The sequence below is a fragment of the Triticum urartu genome, chromosome 3 (genome assembly GCF_003073215.2).
Source record: "Triticum urartu cultivar G1812 chromosome 3, Tu2.1, whole genome shotgun sequence".
NCBI classification, from domain to species: Eukaryota; Viridiplantae; Streptophyta; class Magnoliopsida; order Poales; family Poaceae; genus Triticum; species Triticum urartu.
This window is the reverse complement of record NC_053024.1, coordinates 206,869,738-206,874,256: the sequence shown is the minus strand read 5'-3', so window position 1 is coordinate 206,874,256 and position 4,519 is coordinate 206,869,738.

Genomic DNA, 4,519 nt, shown 5'->3' with positions numbered 1-4,519 from the left:
TAGTTGTAGTAGTTGGATAATAGAGATCAGGTTGGTGGCTTGGCGTCCAGGCGTGACAAACAAGATGGAGTTCCTAGATGGTCATCGGAGTCGGAGCCGACCTGGAAGAACGTCCATGAAGGAGCCATACCATTTCACAATATATGTTTATTTTTGATTGATATGTTTCTTGTTTTCTATGCATGTTAGAATGGTAGAAAGATCCCTCATTAATATCAAGTGAATTGCCATCCCCGATGTTGCACCTTCGCACGTCAAGTACGTCTAGTAGTGGGCTCATAAAATTGAGGTGCTGCTGGGTGTCCTTGAACTGAAGGGTTCGTGTCGGACACGGACATGCACTGCATCAGGTTAACTTGACAGGGCTATTAAAACGGTTTTGGGCCTTGTGGCAAAGAAGGTTGGGGCCGGGGTATGAGATACCTTCCCGACCGATAGGAGTCGTATAGAGATACGATTAGCAAGGAGTTGCTTACCGAATAGGCATGTTGTCTAGCAGTGATGCTAAAGCTCACTAGTCACATGTGCTAGTCGGATCCTGAATCACTGAGAGTTTGCGGAGGGATGCCAACTTCAGTGGGAGTATTATCTGTTTAAGGCTAGAATTACTCTACATAAACACATTGCTTAGTGATTGCATATTTTCTGTTGTAGATCAATGGCACCACCTACTCAACCCAACTTTGCATTGAAATCAATTCTGGAAAAGGATAAAATGAATGGAACAAACTTTACCACATGGTATAGAAATCTAAGAATTGTTCTCAAGCAAGATAAAAGGAACATGTTCTAGAGGATCCACTTCCAGAGGAACCTGCCAATAATGCTAGTGCCACTGCTAAGAATGCCTACCAAAAACTCGTTGATGAATCAACGGAGATCAGTTGTCTGATGCTGGCTTGTATGGAGCCCGATTTGCAACAGTATTTCGAAAATGTTGAGGCTTACAATATGATCGAGAGTCTCAAGAGCATGTTTCAGACACAGGCTAGGACCGAAAGGTTCAACGTCTGGCGATCCTTGATGGATTGCAAGCTGAAGGAAGGTGATCCACTGAGCCCGCATGTGATCAAGATGATGGTATATGTGCATGCTTTGGATCGGTTGGGCTTCCCGCTCTTGGATGAGCTGGCTACTGATGTAGTTTTAGGTTCTCTTCCGCCCAGCTATGGGACGTTCATCTCGATCTACCATATGCATGGCATGGATAAGAAGCTCACTGAATTGCATGGGATGCTTAAGGTGGCAGAGCAGGATATTAAGAAAGGCACACATCAAGTGTTGATGCTGTAGAAATCGGCTAAGTTCAAGAAGAGTTGGTGTAAGAATAAGGCTAAGGCAAAGGGCACGGAGATGGTAACCTCCGTCGCTGCGCCGAAGTCTGGACCGGACTCGAAGACCATTTGCTATCATTGCAAGGAAATTGGTCACTGGAAGAGGAATTGTAGCAAGTGGCTTGCAGAGCATGGCAAGAAGGCCGGGAATGCTACTTCAGGCAAAGGTACACTTGTTGCATATATTATAGACATTTACCTTGCTGACATACCCGGTAGCTCTTGGGTATTTGATACCGGATCGGTTGTTCATATCTGCAACTCGATGCGGGGGCTGGTAAGAACTAGGCGTGTGGCACAAGGGGAGATTGACATCAGGGTCAGCAACAAAGCAAGAGTTGCTGCATTGGAGGTCGGCACGATGCAGCTCCAGCTTCCTTCTGGATTTATTTTGGAATTGAATAATTGTTATTACATTCCTGCACTTAGTCGGGACATTATTTCTGCCTCATGTTTGATGAGTCAGGGTTATGAATTCAATTTAAAGGACAATGGTTGTACGTTTTATTTGAATGGTATGTTCCACGGCTATGCACCCATTGTTGATGGGCTATTTATATTGAATCTAGAACGGGAACCGGTCTATAACGTGAATGTCAAGAGGCATAAGCCTAATGAGATAAATCCGACTTACTTCTGGCATTACCGGCTTGGGCACATTAGTCTGAAACGCATGAAGAAGCTCCATGATGATAGACTCCTAACTTCGTCCGACTTCACGTCGTTCGAGACATGTGAATCATGCTTGCTTGGCAAGATGACTAAGTCTCCTTTCGCAAAGAGTTGCGAGAGGGCGTCCGAGTTGTTGGAGCTTATACATAGTGATGTGTGTGGTCCAATGAGCACAACTGCCAGAGGTGGCTATCAGTACTTCGTGACTTTTACCGACGAATTGAGTAGATATGGATATATCTATTTGATGAGGCACAAGTCGGAAAATTTTGAAAAGTTCAAAGAGTTTCAGAACGAGGTTGAGAATCAGCTTGGCAAGACTATAAAGCTTCTACGATCTGATCGTGGAGGTGAGTACATGAGCCAGGAGTTTGATGATCATCTGAAAAGCCGAGGTATAGTACCACAGCTCACACCTTCGGGTATGCCACAGAGAAACGGTGTGTCGGAAAGGAGGAATAGGACCTTGTTGGACATGGTCCGGTCTATGATGAGCAAATCAGATTTACCCTTATCATTCTGGGGATACGCTCTAGAAACTACAGCTTTCACACTTAACATGGTACCATCAAAATCCATAGACAAGACACCACATGAGATGTGGACCGGGAGGAGTCCCAGTTTGTCTTTTCTAAAGATTTGGGGTTGTGAAGCATTTGTCAAGCGACTTATGTCAGACAAGCTTACACCTAAGTCGGATAAATGCATATTCGTGGGATATCAGAGGGAAACCTTGGGATATAACTTCTACAACCGTGAAGAGAACAAAGTGTTTGTTGCTCGGAACGGGGTTTTCCTTGAGAAAGAGTTTCTCAGTCGGGAGGCCAGTGGGAGGACGGTCCGACTCGAAGAAATTCAAGGACCACTCGGAGACGACTCGGCTGGTGATGAGATAATACCGGAGTTAGTCAGGGAACCCGTAGTGGAAGCGGCACCGGAACCACGGAGGTTGGAAAGATTGCGCAGAGTGCGCGATGTATTGTTGCTAGAAAGCGATGAGCCGACCACGTATGCGGACGCGATGGTGAGCCCAAATTCTGAGGCGTGGCTGGAGACCATGAGATCCGAGTTAAAGTCCATGGATGAGAATCAAGTCTGGGATTTGGTTGATCCGCCGCCTGGCATAATGGCCATTGGTTGCAAATCGGTCTTTAAGAAGAAAACCGATGTGGATGGAAATGTTCAGATCCACAAAGCTCGGCTTGTCGCTAAGGGTTATGGACAAGTTCAAGGAATTGACTACGACGAGACTTACTCGCTGGTAGCGATGCTGAAGTCGGTGAGGATTGTACTAGCTATAGTTGCATATTTCGATTACGAGATATGGTAGATGGATGTCAAGATGGCTTTCCTTCACGGAAATTTGACCGAGGACGTGTATATGATACAACCCCTGGGTTTTGTCGATCCGACTAGCACTAGTAAGGTATGCAAGCTCAAGAGATCCATTTATGTGTTGAGGCAAGCATCTCGGAGTTGGAACAATCGTTTTGATGAGGTCGTCACTGGTTTCGGTTTCATCAAAAGCAAAGAGGACTCTTGTTTATACAAGAAGTTCAGTGCGAGCTCGATAGTGTTTTTGATCTTGTATGCGGATGACATACTACAGATCGAAAATGATGTTTCGATGCTGAACTCGGTCAAGGAGTCATTGAATGGCAAGTTTTCGATGAAGGACCTTGGTGAGGCAATGTACATTTTAGGCATTTAGATCTTTAGAGATAGATCGAGGAGGCTGCTCGGCTTAAGCCAGAGCACGTACATAGATAAAGTGTTGAAGCGGTTCAACATGAGTGAGGCGAAGAAAGGGTTCTTGCCACTCTCACATGGTGTAAGGCTAAGTGAGACTCAGAGTCCTTCGACATCTGATGAGAAAAGTAGGATTCCGTATGCCTCAGCAATCGGATCCATCATGTATGCCATGATATGTACAAGGCCAGATGTTGCTTTTGCGATAAGCCTAACAAGCAGATACTAGGCCAACCCAGGTGAGAGTCACTAGGCAGCGGTAAAGACTATTCTAAAGTACCTGAAAAGGACTAAAGAGATGTTCCTTGTTTATGGAGGTGAGGGAGAGCTCGTCGTAAGGGGTTACGCCGATGCTAGTTTCCAAACCGACAGAGATGATTGTCGATCACAGTCCGGATTCGTGTACGTCATGAACGGAGGAGCAGTGAGCTAGATGAGTTCCAAGCAAGATACGGTGGCCGATTCTACCACAGAAGCCGAATACATTGCGGCTTGTGAAGCTGCGAAAGAAGGTGTTTGGATCCGGAACTTTTTGGATGATCTTGGTATTTTCCCAGCCTCGGTAAAACCGTTGGACCTTTATTGTGATAATTCTGGTGCCATCGCACAAGCCAAGGAGCCAAGGAATCACCACAAGGTCAGACACATAGATCGGAAATATCACCTGATACGAAAGATCATAAAGAATGGTGATGTAGAGTTATGCAAGATTCACACGGATGCGAATGTTGGAGATCCATTAACTAAGCCGCTTCCACAACCCA